Consider the following 18,924-nt stretch of genomic DNA (forward strand, 5'->3'; position numbering starts at 1 on the left):
CCCCAGTGTCCAATTATATTTACAAGGTTTCAGTAATTTAAGCACAAATTGAAAAGCAAATATTTAAAAACCATTTGGTGTAATAAATACCTGACATTTCTGATATGCACAGAACTAAAATATGTGCCATGACACCCTCCAGGTTCCCTCTTCTTACTTTGTGAACATAGATGAGAACTCCCAAGTTGGGATAATATTTGAAGAAATGCCTTTTCAAAGTATCTGTTTAAATTTTGTTTTAAATCTCCAGGAGAATGAGTAACAATTTGAATGGAAAAAGAAAGAAGAAAGGAAAGTAAAAAGCCTCCCTAAAATTGGGAAACTCAAAGACTGACTCAACCATCTTAGCTCAGATGTAACTCTTACAAGGCCAGATCTTTGGCAGGTGCAAGATGATTTCAATGAAGATTCCCTCTTATGTCAGCTAAGGATGGTGCCTGAACATGCGCACAGAAGATGCGGTGGCCCTTCTCTCGCACTTGCTGTCGACACACAGCCTGCTCCTCATTTTGGCCATCCCCTAAGCTGTCCTCAGCATCTCCATCCTGTCTGTCTTCAACTATTTATTTTTTTTTTGCTCTTTTAGTTCTGTTGCGAAATATCCCTTTGACAATCCTAAAGCCTGTGGGCTTTTTACCTGCCACAGAAGTACTGCAGAAGTGGAAATTTTCCTGACACTGCCTTGCTGAAAGGCTGCAGTCCCAACACCATTCAGCACAGGTGCCTGCGTGTTTGGACACCTGCCTGCTGTACATGCCATGGCCCTGGGCCTTCTTGTTTGGGGTTTTTACATAGGACTCAGCCACCTACCAGGTGAGATTGGTTTCTTGTTTGTTTTTCCTTAGTTTTGGTGATTATCGCATTGGGCTGGTTTGAAGCTGAGTTGAATGCAAGGCATGACCGAGCTGCAGGCTCTTACCCCAGAGCTGAACTGGCCCCTCTGTTCCTTCCTAATGTGTGGTAGACACATTGGGGCCTTTCTCTGCTGTGCATTTATAACTCCCATTGATGCTAATGGCTGTGACATGCGTCTATCCAGTGGAGAATAGACTGCATTGACTACAGCAGTTCCCCGGCCTTGAGTGATGCTTGTCACTTGATTAAGCCAAACTAATGAGGCACAACCAGGGCCAATGGGAATGTGTGGGACTCCAGAGTTGAGTCGCAAAAGCTGGTGGAAAACTGCAGCTTTTACTAAGGGCTGGGTTTTGTTTAACCAGGTAAAGACACAGGATGCCATGGGATGGGGCGCACAGTAATGGGTGCTGTCATAGAAATGAACAGTGCCAAGAGGGTTCACCATTGCCGATGACAGCACCACAAATTGCACTTTTCTAGTAGTAATTGTATGTGAGAGTGTCTTGTGTGCTCAGCAGCGTTTAAAACTAGGTTTGGTCTTGGCTTTTTGCTCAGTGTCTTTCTGCAATGGATCCTGAAGTTGGCCCTATGGTTCTTTCTCTGGGGCATATGTATGGGTGCATTTTTGGGTCTTTAGCAGACAGCCCACAGGTGGCTAAGGCAGGCAGCATCCTTTTCACCAACATTAAACAGCACCACTTTGGGAAATGGGAAAGGTGGGAAAAAGCTGAGCCCCTGCAGGTAGTGTTTCTTGCAGGCTGTCCATTCTGCAAGCAGAGGAATCACCAGAGGCACAGCTTCTCTGCTGTGTGCTCGCTCTCCAGTGCATTGCTGGCCACTGCCTCCAAATGCAGAGCACTCGGAAAGAGCTGAAGGAGCATGCAGGGCTGGAGTTTCTTTTGCTTTGCCTGGATCATCCAAACTGGGCCAGATGCAAGAAAGCAAACTTTAGGTACGTGCTTGGGAGCCTAAGTGTGAGCATGACTGCGCATGTAGAGAAACGTGTCGGGAGGAAAATCAGCATTTAGGAAGAGGCTGACACCTAACAATCTGGGAGCATGGAGATGGCCTCTATGAACAGATGTGTACCCCATACAAACACAAGATGCTGCTTTCTGAACTGAGGCCAGCAACCCTGGCCTTCCTGCAAAACACAGCATCATCCAGAACCACTGTGTTAATGCAAGGACACAACCTAGTAGTCCAGGGCCAGCCTACAAAGACAGATAGGTCAGATGTAGATCTTGAGAGAAAACAGCATTTTTAAAAAAATAAATAAATAAGTAAGTAAAAGTTCTGGTTTAAGACCTGCTGTTTTGGAGAGCCTGGTTGAGAAGTTGCCTGTACTTACCCCTGTACTTTACCTGCTGGTACATTCCAGGTCAGAGGGCAATTATATTTTTGTCATATTGCAACACTTGCCTTTATGTAAGTGCTGCTAAGAATAAAATTAGCAGTGGGAGAAAAACATCAGTTTGATGTCTAAATTTGGAACACTTGATGAATAAATCTATTAACTTCATTGCGGGGAGAGAAAAGAATAGCAACCCTTCGTTTAAAGAAAAGATAAAATAAATATAAAATAAGAGCAGATCGCCTCTCTGGTTTTCTGAGGTAGGTTTTTTAATGTTCTCTTGTTCCCTTCAGCGAATAAATTTTAATTGACTCTGATCTACGGGACTCTGGCTTGAGAAGGGTCGGTTGCATCTGAGGGGCTTTGTCATGATTAGCAAGTGCTTTCAGCATTTGCGAAGGGAAAGAGCAAAGAGGGAAGGAGGGTTTGTCCACTTGAATAGGTGTCCTCCCAGAAAGCAGGCTCCTGCCAGGTGTTTGGCACCACCACTGTCGTCACTGATGCAGTCACAGTGGGCAGCCCCCTGTCCCAAGACACTAATTAATCAGCAGTGAGGCTGTGATGGGAAGAGCACAGGGCTCTCCAAAGTTTGGCAGGGAGACTCCAAGCTTAGAACTGCCCCAAGCACCCCCAGTCTCCTTCTGTCCTGCATCCTAGGCTGTATGTGACTGTGCGCTCCAATCAAACCGCAGGGTGACCAGAATATACAGACGAGTTTTCCAGCTTGGTCCAGAGCTGTAGAGGACATTGCCATCTGCACCTTGCAAGGCAAGTGTCTCCTACCTGCCCCAAAGTTTAGCACAAGGTAGTAAAATCCCTGTCACAGACCATCACATTTTATGGCAAGCACCATTTTCCTTTGCCCAGCATCTCTGACAGCTGCACCCATCACTTTTCTTAGCATATCTAGAACAGGCCATTTTTACCTTTATTGGTAAATGATACTTCTAGTGGTAAATTAGAGATTATTTATTAATCACTTGAGGTTGAAAGCAAGAGGTTAGAAATGAAAAAAATTATTAGTCAAATATTAGAATATAAATAGTCCTGGTCTATCTTAAGAGGTGGATAATTTCCCAGTCATCTCATCTGTTTTTCTCTTGAGGTCCCTTATTTTTGTTCCAGCGGTTAGAGCTGCAAGTTTAGCATTCAAGTTCTGCAGAATGCTGCCTTCAACTGTTCCTTCTTTCTTCTCATCCTAATTCTCTTCTCCAAAACTTTTTGGAGTAAGAAGCTGGCGTAGAAGTGTGAATGTCCTGTTTAGTTCTTGAAGTGGCAGCCTTGGGTGCTTAATGACCATTTCCCTCTCCTGTTTAATACTAAATTGGCTAGGCATGGAGGAAAGGCAGTACATAAACTAAGCAAATATTGTTTATGTTCTTCCTGTAGCTGCTTTTTGGACACCTATGGGTCATTAATTCCTTTGTTCCCAGCCAACCTGCCAGCTAGGCTCTCCTACCCAGTCTGAGCTGTTGCCTTTGCGTGGGCTGCTGACCCATTCCCACTGAGCTATGCTACAGGATGTGTTCAGGAGGAATCAGGACTCTTCAGATGTTGCTAGCTTTCTGCTGAGACAAGAAGTGATATAAGTGATATAGTCATAACACAGATAACCAAGAGTTCTGTCTCTTTTCCCACCCTACCCTCCACATATTGTCAGTGTTAAAAGAAAGAGTAGTATTACTTTGGTGGGGGCATCAGGCCATGCTAGCCACTGCTGAAGAGAGGCTAAGAGCTGTGCTGCGACTGTAGATCCATCACACAAAAGCCCAAAGGTGTTACTGCAACCTTCAAGAAACAGTCTCTGCTGATGGAAAGAAAATCAGCGTCGTCTCATGATACTGCTGTTCCTGTAGGTTGTGAATTTAAAAGAAGGCAGGCTGAGGAATGAAGCATGGAAATCCCTGCTGATTAGGAGCAAGACTATTTTTCTCCTTTAAGAGCATTTGCTCAGGTTTTTATTTCCAGTGTTTCCAGTTGCCATATCAACCTGGGAAATTTGCCTGTCAATCGACAGCATATTTTTCAACAGAAGATTTAAAAATTTAGTTGCATCAGTTCCAGCATCTGATTGCTGGGATTTCACTTTATCTTATTCTGTTCCCAGTATTTGCTCTCCAAGCATATTAGCAGATGACCAAGGATCCACACTCTCCCTTTGACCAGGCGCATCTCAGGTCCAGCAGTCCATGTGTAGCATTAGGCTCCAGGTCAAAATGCAGCAGACATGAGCAGCGGGGATAAAGCCTGTGAGACACATCATTCCCTGTTGGCAGGCTGGGAAAGACCACAAGCATCAACAGAAACACTCTGTCTTTAGCTAAGTGGTAATTTCAGCTTTTATGTTGCTCTGAAGAGCAGGCACAGAAGGCACAGTTGAGGGCAGGGAAGTTAGGGAGGTTGCTCCTAGCTTTGCCATTGGACAGTGTGTTGGTTTTTTTGGAGCATTCATCTGCCTGTGTCTCCGTCCCAGCACCATCAGCGTGGGGAGAAGCAGGGTGGGGAGGGAGCCTGCACCCATTTCTGATGGTAGTCCAAGACCTCTATGTTCTCCCCCTCCCTCCCTTACTCCATCCATCCATCCATCCATCCATCCATCCATCCATCCATCCATCCATCCATCCATCCATCCATCCACCCACCCATCCATCCATCCACATCCTTTCTCCAGCCCATCCCTGGCCATTCATAGGTCACTGGTGTAAATGGGGACTGAATCTGCCCCAGTGCAGATAAATCTGCAGGGACTTTTCTGCAGTAAATGTATTGTTTGATTTGTTATAGGTTTGTGGTGGCTTTTTTTTCTTTAAAAGGAATAACAATGGAAAACAAGAAAGTCAAAAAGCCCTGAATCTTTGCCTTTTTCAAGTGGAGACACTGCCACAGCAGGACATAATGGCTCGTCGTGGTGGTTGAGGTTTGCCTGAGAGCCTGGAGATTTATGTAATGAGAAACACAATTCCTGCAAAGAACACTGTTAAATCTTTTCAAAATTTCAGCTATAAGCCATTTTATTGCTAATAATATGGCTAGATTCTCCTTTTGAAGAATCTGAGAATGTTTGACAAGAGGGAAAAATGGAGAGGACTTGAGGCACCATAATCTGTATTTTCCATTTACCTTGCTTGAAGCTTGAACAACACATGTGCCACAAATGATTTGTTTATTTCTAAGCGCCCCCAAGGAGCCCAGTCTCCATTCTCAGGCATATAATGGCTATTCAAATGAAAGCTTTAATAGATTGTTGCAGATCTGATATCAATGCAGCAAGAGAAAGAGATATGCAAATATTCAAAATTAAACTAGCTCCTTCCCTTTGCCTTTGGAGGTGCAGTTTCAAATCTGGATGGTATCACCAATGCAAAGAGTTTTTTAGACTCAGCTCTCTGGAGAACCAGTTCCTTTTTCTCTCTTCCTGCACACCTCCCCTTTGCCTTCACAAAGCTTTCATGTTGTTTGAAATATTTTCTGTCTGTAACACTCATGAATAAGGAGAGCCCCAAGTGAAGCTGAAATACATGATGTGTTCTGATTTGAGACTGAGGATCAGGAACATTGTTGGGAGAAGCTCCTGCTGTGCTGGTTGGCTCCATGTCTTCTTAAACCAAGTACCTCAACCTCAATATATTCTCCTGGGCATTTCCCCATACTGTAAAAACAATTTTAGAAAAGTGACATTGTCAAACACTTGCAGAGAGTAGAGCTGTAGTCCAATTTGAGGTTACGGTCTAATAAAACTTTATTCTGTCCATACTGAAACACAAATTAGGGGCTTCACTGGTTCTTAACATAGCCCCTGTTCCTCTTTCTCTCCCTGTAATGTGCATGGGTGCCAGGCCCAAAAATCACTTCAAAAATGTAAAAAGAACGTCATCCACCTAACCACTGACACTATGCCAGCAGCTACTGTCCACATTGAACAGCAGGGAAAAACACTAATTTTACATCAAAAACACCATAAAAGTTTTAAGTGTCTTCTAGGCTCTTGTAAAACTGCTATTATGTTGTCCAACCCCCAAGGATTTTCACACAATTATCAATTATGTTGTGTGGATTTCAAAAAAGGTAGTGACTGAAGGATGGGCCATGTTGTGGATCACACAAGCAGCAGCAGTAGCATGGCTGTGCCTGGCGACAGGAGTTCCACATGCACCTCAGCTCTGCTGCAGGCTCCCGGCTCAGAGGTAGAAATCCCTAGAGCACCCATGTACCTCTGGCACTCACTTACCTTCTGTGCTCTGATCACAAGAACTTTGAAGCAAGGCTTGTCTCTTGCTCAGTCATTAACTGCTGATGAACCAAATGTTGCCAACAGTGATCAGTGGGACTCAACCTAACGTATCTCCATATATCTGCAAACATCTAGAAAAACCCTGAGCTATGGCATGACCAATTAGAAATGAAGAGAGAGACCAATACTCAGAAGGAAGCATGAGGAGGTCCTTGCTTTGGTTGTGGTATGTGGACAGTCTTCTGGATGTAATAGGGACCAGAGTATGCTGGAAGTAGTGTGGAAAGGTGAGTTTGCATTTCACAGGCTTGACGTTCTACTTCTTTAAAGTTAGCTAAGGCTGACCTTTTTGGGGTTTTGGGGGGAATATCTGATGAAGGCAGATGAGGAAAAGGGTTTCAGAAAATAGTCTAATTTAGCTGGTAGTTTATTTCATAGCTAAGAAGGAAAATGCCCAATAGCCCAAACAATAGGAAAAAGAAGATCTTCCCATACAAGCATGAACAGTATCATTCAGAAATGTATCAATTCAGAAATTCACAAACCATATTTTGTGAGAGTGCTTGCAGCCATAGCCAAATCCCATATTTGAATGTGACTAGACAGTCGGATTCTACTTGGAATTAAAGGCAATCTCTGAAAACCATGGCCATGCTTAAACACGAACCAGGCCATAAGCTTCTTATGGGCTGTGGTTACAGAAAAAATGGCTGACTCACAGTGGAAGAGGATTGGGTTGGAATGTTCCCATGCAATCCTCCCTACTTTCTGGAGGTGCTGAGCCTGTTCCTAGAGATCCTGGACACCCAGTGCTCCCATATACTTCCCTTGACACTTGCAGGTACTAGTATTTCTGAAAGACCAACCTAAGGACTTCAGAAGAGAGGTGTTTCTTTCAGCTTATCAGTAACCACAAATGAGAAGAAAGAAAATGGACTTCTCAAAGTTTTCCAAAATGCATGCCCAATTCAAACAGATTTGTCTAGTTTCCTTGCGAGTCTGAGATCACAGCTAAGACTAGCACAGACTTCCCTGATAGAATCACCAACTGCATTGAGCTAAGTAGTGTGCAGAAGCAGATTTGTGTAGGAATTTTGCAACTGAGCATTTTTCTAATTCAAAAATTTTAATCAAAAACTGATACATCTTGGAGGAAGCTCCTGATTTTGGCATATCTCATTTTCAATTTAAATATTTTGACTTGATCAGCATTTCATAAAGAAAGATATTCTTCTTCAAATAGAAACACACGATTCTATAGAAAAAATATATTAAGGAAAAAATAACATGTAAGTGTGAAATAATGCCCAAATGTTTCATTAAGATCCAAACAGCATCTAACCAGGTTTTGTTTCTTTCAGACTACCAGGTTTCAGAAATAGAGATTACCATTTCTAGTCCTATTTAAGACTGGGGAGAAAATGTGAGATTCTGAAATTTTTACGAGATTGGAAAACAGTTTTCCACCAAGCCTTCTTCAGATGAGATTGCAGAAATTCTTCTGTTTTCTCCTTCCTCCATGGTTCTGTTACCATGCAATTCTGTTCACTCTGTTCTCCAAGCCAAAATCTGAGCCAGGCTGAGATATGTGCTGATGGTGAGTGTCTGCCTTTATTTTTACTTTTTTTTCCCTTTCTTTAAATAAAACAATTTCCTAAGGCATTGAAGTGGGGCTGATAAAAAGCTTTTAAAATGCATTTTAGTAAATAGTTTGAAACCAGACCATAAAGTCTCGTAAATGTAGGTTTGCCCTTAATTGTACCTCACTGACAGCCCATTTTCCTTATCCTCTGCAACCAGTCTCCTTTTTCTTTAAGAGCAAAACATATCGTATGCTACTTTTGAAAGATTTGTGGGGTTTCACACAAGTTGAACAAGATCTGTAGGTAAACAGTGTCACCTAGTGGATAAACGGCATGAGCTTTCCCAAACTGTGGAGGAAGTTTGGCAGCGCGGTTTTTCCATTTTGTCCGAGAAAAATAGTATCTCAAATTGGAAAAAGCCTTGTGCTGAGAAATGGGATTATTTCCAAATCGCTGCGAAACCAAAGATGCATATTGCGGTGGCCAGCACTGCGCTGGAATATATAAGTCATGTGCACGGGCACGGATCCAGTCACATCAGCAGATACAAAAGAGAACAGATTCTCCAGCTCAGTGCCTGAATAGCAGAAGGTTAAAGCAACATAACGTGAAATACTTATATCCTGGATGCGTAAAGGTGTACTAGGCTCCACATCGTCTCCTGCACCATCACCTGCCCCTTTCCAGGCACAGAAAAAAAGAGAATGTCAGTAGGTGCCTTTGCTGTGTGATCAGCTGAGGCTCCTGAGCAGTAAAAGTAAAAAAATCACAAAGTGCTTGGGGTGAGAGATTTGGCAGAGAGCATCTGAATGCTGGACAGAGAGTATAATCTCCATGGAAAAATATTTCAGCCTGAGAGAGTGGGATGATGACTTTGGGGATGTGGTGGTAGGTACCTATGAGAAAAGCTGCCTAGAGAGAGAGGAGGCTTGAAGAACCGTCCAAGTTGGAAGTAACAGGTTGGAAATTCAGCGTACGACAGCCACAGTGCCTAAAATGCTTCAGAAGGAAAGATATGCTCCTGAAAACTAAACTGAGACTGGATATCCTGAAGACCACTTACAGTACTTAGGTTTCTGCTTTCTAACTAATTTGCTGCCAGCATCTGTTGGAGTCAAGCTGAATTTGAACCAAAGCACTGGAGGAAGAAATTAATATAAACAGAATTGAGCTAAGAATTATGTGGCGAACAGTTCTTCAGGCTCCTAGGGAAAAGAGGGTGTTGAGGGGAAGTAGAATTCAAGCAACAAAGGTGGGAATTCAGGTAACTCGGTTCTAAACAAAGCAAATATGGGCTTTCAGCTGACTTTGTGTTGGGTGGGTGGGAAATTGGAGGTTTTGTGATCCCCTCTCACTATCCCCACTTTTTTCTCCTCCTGTAAGACCATCACTGCAGTTTGTGAGCGGATCCTGGGAGCAGGGTTGGACATCTCATCTCTATATTTACAAGCGCATTTGTTTTTTCTGAAAATCCTTATTTCTTTCCTCACATCTTAATGTAGCTGCTTCCCCTACACTTCGTCTTGAGGGGCAGCAAGGGTACAGCATTGATGGGCAGGGAAGGCAGTGAGGACCCCGCCAACGAGAGAAGGGAACTCATTTTGCCTCATACATTTGGTCAGGATGGTTCTCTGCTGTTATCACCCAGTGCAGGCAGATATGGTCCTTTGGCTGCTGCTAGGTGATGGGGTAATAAAATAATTCACCTGCGAAAGGCTTTGGGCAGGTTTCCAGTCCAACCTCCTGCTCAAAGCAGGGTCCTCTGAGACCAGGACAGGCTGTTCAGCTCAAGCCTCAGAGAATGGAGAAAGATGGCACAACCTCTTAGGGTAACCTGTTCTAAACCTTGACTATCCTGATGATTTTTCCTTATATCTAGTCAGAACACTCTTCTACCAATTTATATCTGTTGTCTCTTATCCATGTCGATCACGTGTCTACCATGCACTTCTGGGCTGGTTTCTCTTGCTGAAATCTGTGGGTTTGCTGTCTTGATCAACTACTCTACCTATAATTAAAGCAATCCCTGCCAAGAGCTCTGTCATTGGTTACATGGCCCTGACATAGGCAAAACCATGATTTCACTGATTTCGTTCATGACTTGTATGAGAGTGGCTGACAGCAGAATGTTCCCTATGGAAAATTCTTCCCAGCACACTGGAAGCTAATTGGAAAATGCATTTGTGCAGTGGTAGAGCCTTGAGGCTTCAGTCATGGTCCTGCTCTGTTCTGCAAAACCAAACCCTGATATGCTTCGTCTGCAGGGGTTTGACAAGAGATAACACAGGACACAGAAAGAGGCAGGAGCACAACTGAGATCTTAGGGGCACATTGAAAAAGAACGTGAAGGAGAGAAAAAGCATGGTTCCAAAGGTGGCTCTTTCCTGTCCAAGAGGCAGCAGGCAGGAAAATGTGAAAGTGCCTGCCTAAAAGCTCAAGACTTGGCCTGCAGGATATTATCAGCTTCTTAACATAAAGATCAGTCATGAAGGCAGGAGGATTATGTGAGGTGGTGAGGAAGAGAAAGGTGAAGAGTGATACCACCCACCCAATCTGCAGGTCCTGCAGTGTGCTAGCTGTGGAAGCATTCTCAGACTGAACATTTAGACTCAGGTCTTACACTGACATGGATGTGTTCAAAGCAATAAGCCAGAGCTTTTTTGAAGAAAGTATAAATTAATGTTAGAATTGTAGTCAATATGATAAATATCTAATTTCATAGTTCAGGAAACCTGAACTCTAGCATTTAATTACTTTCCAAATAAAAGGAAAACATAGATTTTTATGGCAGGTTGTTCTGCTACATTTATGTTTGGCCTCTGTTTTCTTCATTTTGTCTTGTATCAAATGGATGGTCATTCTTCTCCAAAAGGTTAAAAGTGATTATCATGAAAAGCCCAAGAAGCTCTGTACACAGGCAAGCTAAAATACGCTACATGTTAGGACACTTTCTCATCTGAGTATACACTCTGCTTCCAAAACAAACACTAGCATAACTGTATTTGTTCTGTTTGTTGCAGTCTTCCTTCAAACTATTTCATTTTTCTTTTTTGTACTAGTCTTCTTGGACCAGTTCCCACTTACTGAATCAGTGGAAGGCACCTTCTTCTAGTGGGCATTAGCTGGCATGGACTTAGTCACATCATTTTGATCACTCTGTGCTTCAGTTTAGTCCATTAATGTAAGTTCTACACTGACTTTACACAGCGCTTTTATTCTTGGGATCTTTTTTTAGCTATCCTCTCTTAGATAGTGAAACTAGTACTAAATCAGATGTTTTTCATTTTTGCCTTCTCAAAGAGAAGTGATACTAATTTTCTTTGCTCATTAAAGTATAAATCGAGAGGGATCCTGTTGAGTTTAGTGATGAGACGTAAAAGCAGTGTATGAGGTCAGAAGCTTCCCATGTGAGTTACAAAGGCAAAAACCAGCAAGTAAAAAAGACTGAATGGATCAAGGATCCCACTCCTGGGAACAACAGATGGAATAAATAGAAGTAGCACCTGGAAAATGCTGCTCTCATCATGAAAAGCCTCCTCCCCTGTAAATATCTGTTAACTTTAATACTAAACAAATAGGAATTTACCTATTCTGTAGAATCCCCTTTTGCTTCTTTATGGAGACACTCATAGTAAAGCCTGGGCTTTATTTTAAACAATAATAAAAAAAAAAGGAACTTGTTCCACCAGGAAATCATAATTTCTTCAGCGAAGAACAGCTAGTCTGAAGTCTAAAGAGAGCTGGCATATCTCTGTAACAGTGTGTAATGACAGCCCAAACATCTTAACAGTTCCAGCCTGGATCTATCCCTGCTGTCAGCATTCCTGCTGGATGCTCTTGCTAGGCCTCCTGGCTGTGCGTGCTCCTGTATCCATGTGCTCCAATGGCACCATGCCGAGCCCAGGGTGGGCTGCCGGGTCTCTCGGAGATGTAGGTACTGTGTAAAGAGAGGTTTTGCCAGGCAGCCTGCCTAAAGCTGAGAGTGCTGTTGCCTGCATAAAAAATTCCCTTTGCTCTGCAATAGCAGCACACACAAGTGCTCCTTAGTCTCATTTGGACTCATTTATACACACATACACACCAAATGCTGGGAGAAAAAGACTGCATGGGCAATCATCATTGCCAGAAAGGCAAATTACACCGCCCAGGTAGATGAGAAACCTCTGGCAACTGAGAAAGGATATAAAAATATAATCAGATTAACATCCATCCCTCAGGCTGTCTGGGCAAATGAAGAGCCAGTGCAAGCAGCAATCTGAGGAAATGGGCTGGTCATGAAACACCCTGTGTGCATGTGTGTGTGTGCATGCACAAACACAATATTTGGTTTGGAAACTTTCCATTCCTATTCTCTTTTAATGTGAAATCAGGCTTCAGAGTTGAGTATTGTCTGGAATGGGTTTTTTATTATAATTTTTAAAACACTATTTCTGGACAACATATTCTATTTCTGATTTGCAAAGAAAACTTAGGAAATCTTCACTTGGCTTGCTTCTAAGCATGTCTTTGCTTTAAAAGGTGAAACTCTCCCACTTTGTTGATTTGCTGTTTTCAGTATCCATTGGCTGTCTCCAGTAGTTCTGATTTGAGGGAAAATAAGCTTTTTCTAATCAGCTCTATGAATATAGTCCATGAAGGACATCTGTTGACTCCAGCTCCAGCAATATGGTCCACGATATAGTGGGATAGCAAAGCCGCAACACAGTATATCAACTTTAAGAAGAAAGGGCGGATGGAAAGGATGTAAGTGTGTATCCTCTGCCTGAATATTAAAATGCAGCTGCTAGTGCTGCAATAACAAAGCCCGTCTTTTATCCATAAAATGATCAACGCACAATAAAAGTGAAACACAAGGCTTACAAGCTGTCTACATCCTGTCCTTCAAGGTGGCCTCATCCACTAAGTAAATTTTAAGGAAATATGAAGAACTAATAATTTTCTCTCACTCTAAAGCAAAACAGAAAAGTAAAACCAAAACAAAAACCACCCAGCATGTTTCTAAAGCTCTCTGTTTAAATCTGCTTCTCAGCGTGCATAAGATTTGGTTATATCATAAGCTGTTTCTCAGTGTGATTCAGCTTAGGGCATTGGGTTGTGTCAGGCTTCAGGTCTGCAACAAATTTGAAGGGAAAGACTGGAGGAACTAAGAAAGACTCCACATTTCCTCAGCTTCCCTCCCAGCTGGCCATTCAGTTTTGCCAGGAGTGCTATGAAATAAGCTTTTTATCTCCATCGCCAGTTCACATACAGTCCTGAAGGGAGCTGTGCCTTTCCATAAGAAAACATCTGGGACCTTTAGGAACTGGCTCTGAGCCAGGGGCCATTCAGTGGTATCTCCAAAATGTCAGCAGGTCACTTTCACATGAAACAGCCATGTGAAAACCCACCATTGCTGCTGGCTTAACTGGTTTAAGGCTGACTGGCTGTAGACCCTAATTTGCCCTCTTGTTCCTTGGGGCAGGCTACCAGGCTAGGACATTAATGAGGCAACTAGAAGTAGGTGGCACCACTTCTGTACATAGAATCATAGAATCATAGAATCATAGAATAGTAAGGGTTGGAAAGGACCTTAAGATATCTAGTTCCAACCCCCCTGCCATGGGCAGGGACACCTTGCCCTAAACCATGTGGTCCAAGGCTCTGTCCAACCTGGCCTTGAACACCGCCAGGGATGGAGCATCCACAACCTCCCTGGGCAACCCATTCCAGTGCTTCACCACCCTCACTGTAAAGAACTTCTTCCTTATATCTAATCTAAACTTCCCCTGTTTAAGTTTGAAGCCACTACCACTTGTCCTACCACTACAGTCCCTAAGGAAGAGTCCCTCCCCAGCATCCTTGTAGACCCCCTTCAGATACTGGAAGGATGCTATGAGGTCACGCAGCCTTCTCTTCTCCAGGCTGAACAGCCCCAACTCTCTCAGCCTGTCTTCATACGAGAGGTGCTCCAGCCCTCTTATCATCCTTGTGGCCCTCCTCTGGACTCGCTCCCACAGCTCCATGTCCTTTTTATGTTGAGGACACCAGAACTGTACACAGTACTCCCAAGTGAGGTCTCACAAGAGCAGAGTAGAGGGGCAGGATCACCTCCTTCGACCTGCTGGAACATGCAGAACTTCAGTCTCCAATGGTTTCATTCCAGCACCTTCCTCCACAGTAAATGTAGTGAAGATCCTGTTCATGTTCTAAAGGCAGCATTTAATGGGATGCTTTAAGCTGAGAATATTTTCCCAGCTCCTGGATAGGGTTAGGCACAGAACTGAGGTGGGCCAAGAGGGTGATTGCCATCAAACTAAGCAACTGTGTTCAGCTTGCCTCTGATTTCTTTATATGAGACAGGGGATTCATAAAAGGAAATGCTAAGGACACACAGGTTGTCAAGTCTCTAGTCTAACCAGGTGTAATGACTGAGGTTTTGCAGGCAAGCTGTAGTTAAGGAATTAAAAAACAGGTCATGGGTCAAATCCATCCCTGATGCAAATCCACCATCTTTAGTAAGAGATACCCCAGTGTGAGTCTGGCCCTATGTTCCTCACTCAAAAAATAAAGCAAGATACCTTCTGCAACAGAATCAATTGGAAAAAGGAGAAGGGGAAAAAAGAAATCTTCTTTCTAGCCCACATTAAAAATAATCACTTTTTTGTTGCACAATGGGGCAGAGAAACACAGTCCCTACTAGACACCAGAGTACAATTTCCTCAGCCTGTCACACAGGGAAAAAAAAAAAAAAAAAAGGCATAACCAAGAGGTCTTTTTCATCTCTGCTCAGTTCTAAATGATACAGGGAAGAGGAGAAAGCGCATCTATATATGAATACCTATCTGTATATCTATACCCATGTGTATCTATATAAATATCTAGATATGCTTTCCCCTCTTCCCTGTATCTATAATCTGTATTCATATATAGTTATCTATATTTGTTGCTCCCTAAGTTGATTATGTCACTAGTGTGAGATCTGGAGGTATTTATGAGAAATTTTGCACAAACACAGAGTGATTCAGAAAAAAGGATTATATTCCTTCTGTTGATTAGACCTGTTGTTTAAAAATAGCAAAATATATCTGTTTTAAATGCCTGCTAGAGTTTTCACTGCTGTGTCGTGTTTTCTGTCTCAGCTTTTTCTTCCCATTTGGCAAGTCTGTTGTGTACGTGAGCTCTACGGGAATGCAGAAAAGCCACCTGAGGGAGAAAATTGCTAATCACTAAAAATTACTAATCATTCTTTCATACTAAACAAATCCCACTGAGAGGTTTTTAGTTACACAAAGGTGGATTTTTTGTTCTTTTCCCTTCTCCCTCTTTCCTCCAGATAATGATACAGAGGTGCAAAATGCAGGATATGGCATCCTACTATGCATTAACTGCAGCAGCATTTTCATGTGATAAGATCTAGGTCTGAATCTAAAAGGACAATAGACTGAAAATCTTCTAATGCGTGCCACTAACAGTTCTTAACCAAAATGGCAGGAAAAGCCATTCAGTCATAAATAATCTTCCCAAGGTTATGCTTGGGAAGACTGTGGCCCCTGTGCAGTTGTCCTCTAAAAGTGTTTACAACCTAAACAGATGAAGCAGAAGGTTGGAAGAAAAAGACAGAATTTGATCTGCAATTCTTACAGATAGGAAACTCAGAATAAGGGCTTTCCTCAAAGCCACTTGGGACTTCTATAGTGGTAGTAGAGGCTAGACTCACTTCTTCTAAGTCCCAGAGTCCTAATCAGAGGAGCCTGATTCCTTCCAGCTCCCCTCTTCCAGCACAACTCCCTTGGTCTTAGAAAGATCTTTGCTGACACATCTCAGGAATGCAGAGCTGTTCTTCTTCCCATTATACTTCAACAAATCCATTTACACTTAAAACTGGACATTTGTCTTTGCTAAGGATGCTCAAAACGTTTCACAGGCTGAAATTCCTCCCATGTTGGCATGAGACGACAGGCAGTCAGCAGCTTGGGTGTTGGTGTATGGCTCCTTCTGCACAAGGGCATCCTGCTCCTGCAGCCTGTGCTGTGGCTTCCTTCATGGGACATGTCCCACCAGGTGAGCTATATAAACATTGTGACAGCCAACGGCAGCATTTCCTGGGGAGTTTCCAGAGAAATATGCATTCCTGGACTAATAACTGGGTAACTGTATGAAACTGGAAGGGGCAAGGAATTCACCATACAGGAAAAAAAATCAGCAGCAGCCCAGCCTGTATTTAATTATGCCATTAGTGTATATATATTTTGGGTTTTTTTAGTAAAAATCATACTGTATACCTTTGTTCACTCTATTCCACTTTGGGCCTCAGAGCACAGCTAAGCACCTTCTACTGACGAGAAGGCACCATATTTCACCATTCCTTCAGTCTCTTGGAAAATTCTTCAGACTTTGGATTTCCTGGCCCATATGGAGCAGCCAGGCCTTCCTCAGGCTCAGCCACTATGCCACAGCACCACAGGTGCCATCTCCCAGCACTGCAGCGTTCCTGTTTCCCACTTGAGCAGAAAGAAAAAGAAGGTGGCAAAATTACCTTGTTTGCAATCCATCATCAACAATTATATTGTGACATGGTTATGAATGCTCCAGCACTGAGGAGGGCCTGTTTAATTTATGTTGATGCACTGTGGTTTGATTCTCTGGACCAAATTTAGGATTGCTGTAAGCAAGCTGATCCCAGGTGTATAATACTTGCAATAGATTTTTATTTGCGTCCCGTTCCCCAGTTTTTTGTTGTATCTGTGAACACAGCAGACAGCATCTAAACTGAGCCAAACAGAATGCAATGTTTTTATCACTTCTCTGACCTAGTCTGAAACTCACCTTTTTATGTCAGCTGTGCCTATTTCAGGTTGCAAAACACAAGACCCTCCACAGAGCATTTTTACTACACTCATGAAAAAATAAGAGGAAATCTAGAATGGTAGAGAAAGAATACCATGAGTTGTGAGCAATGTCTGGCTACAAGTCCACTTCTTATCTCTTCCCTGGACAGAACAAAGCAGGACAGTGCTCTTACAATGCATTTAATTATAACCAGACTAGCAGCTGCTTTGCTGTGGTGATGAGCAATGATATTAAAATGCTATCACTGAGCTTAAGGAATAATGCCTTGTGGGAAGCATCTGGCACCATTCAGCCTCTGGCTGTCCTGGGATTGCTGCCCACACCTGGGCTGCGGGAGTGGGAACTGCTGCACCGTGTTCCTGCAGATTGCCTTGGTTTATGGTTTCTAAATTGGTAAGTATTGAAATATTTTGTTCCTAGAGAAGACACACTGGAATTTTCTGAAGCAGAACATGGCATTATGTAAATTTGATCTTCTGAGACACTGATGTTTTTAAGCTTGCATGATTCCACCAAAGTTTGTAGTTTCAATACCTCAGAAACGTCATGTGTCAGCCAGTTTTAGATGTCCTCAGAAAGACTAATTTTAACTGTTGCTCCCTTCCCCAAGGGTCCCAATGGGCTCCAGTGGAGCCTCCATGGAGCACATCCTTTGTGTGAGAGGCCAATAATGACAACAGGCTTTCTCAAAAGTAAATACAAGGACTGTGCCATGAAGCTGCTGTTTCGTGGCCAAAACATGCCTATGCCAATATCAACCAGCAATAGCTACTGGCATCTGTAGGAGACCACAGTGTTGCAATCAGGTAGGTTAGTACTAATTACAAGATGTTTATTCAGTCTAAGTAAAATACACTATAGTTTACCCATTAGCACCCAAAATGGCACATTTAATTGGAGCAATATATTAATACAAATAGGAGATTACAGCTAAGTAGGGTGCTTAACTGTCTACAGTTAATTTCTAGTTAATTAAGGTGCTCATTTACCTTGGTAAGAGTATACATCCACCCAGCAGCTTTGTGAGATGAGAATTTCATTGTGCTTTAGAGAAGCATATGTTCTGGGTCTTCTCTCATGTTATCTGACCTTACTGGCATTAATATGTTTGCAATAAGAAAAGATACTTTTCCTTTTACCAGGTAAGTTTCTCAATTCAGCTCGCCTTCATCTGACCATCTAATAACTAAAGCATAGTAAAAATATAGTCTATTTAAGTGTTAAAAAAACATGTAGATGAGGCCCTCACTGATCTGGTTCAGTGGTGGTCTTGGCAGTCCTGGGGTAATGGTTGGACTTGATGATCTTAAAGGTCTTTTCCGTCCTAGCTGATTCCATAACTCTATTTTATCATGTCTTCTATTTGCTGCATCTTTCCTATATCCATAATCAGGGCTGATACTCAACTAGTTTGTAAGAGATTTATTATGAGATCATAGGTTGGTTTCATAAAACACAGAAGGTAATCGACACCTCTATGACTGAAGAAGCTGAAAATGATTAGGAAACAGACTCAGCTCAACCCAAAAGAGTTATTGTGATCCAAGATTAAAGTGTTTTCTAAGGGATTTGTGCCGGCTGAAGTTCACATGTACATTAATCTGCTGACTCCTTGCTGTGTATTTCACCTGCAAATCAGGTGGAGACTATCTTCAGCTGGTTGAGCCTCTTAATTGCTCCATTGAAAATAACTGAAGAAGAAGCAGACCAATGGAAAAAGAAGGCGTTGAGCTTAGGTACCTTTCTACCTGTAAGGACAGTGGAGAGGCTATAGAAGAAGGAAAAGAAGGAGAAGGCATTTTTGTCACAAGTGAGTACCTAGGAGTAATTTTAGAAAAAGAACTTAGGTAAGAGTTATTGTATGGGATACTTTAATTTGCTTGGTTTGCAGTGAAAGAAAAAAGTTGTTTGAGTTCTAATTTGTTCTTCATCTTTTTTTGACAATGGCTTTGCTTATCTTAGTCTGAGGCACATTTCTGGAGTGATCTTTGATTTCTAGGGAGCTGTGGAGCTTTGTTCTTTACCACGTAGGAGACAATGCTGTTCTGGTGGAATAGCCTTGGCTGTCT

The 18,924-nt window shown here is 42.5% G+C and overlaps 1 long non-coding RNA gene across 2 annotated transcripts in view; it reads left to right on the top strand.

Annotated features, from left to right (window-relative positions):
* The first annotated feature begins 276 nt into the window (after positions 1 to 276).
* LOC115612278 overlaps positions 277 to 18,924 on the top strand; it is a 59,883-nt gene continuing 41,235 nt past the window's right edge. For both annotated transcript variants that reach the window (XR_003992924.1, XR_003992925.1), the window contains exons 1-3: positions 277 to 813; positions 6,579 to 6,730; positions 7,805 to 8,040. This is a non-coding gene — a long non-coding RNA (uncharacterized LOC115612278). The remainder of the gene's footprint in view (positions 814 to 6,578; positions 6,731 to 7,804; positions 8,041 to 18,924) is intronic.

The sequence above is a fragment of the Strigops habroptila genome, chromosome 8, assembly GCF_004027225.2.
Source record: "Strigops habroptila isolate Jane chromosome 8, bStrHab1.2.pri, whole genome shotgun sequence".
In the NCBI taxonomy this organism is placed as follows: Eukaryota; Metazoa; Chordata; class Aves; order Psittaciformes; family Psittacidae; genus Strigops; species Strigops habroptila.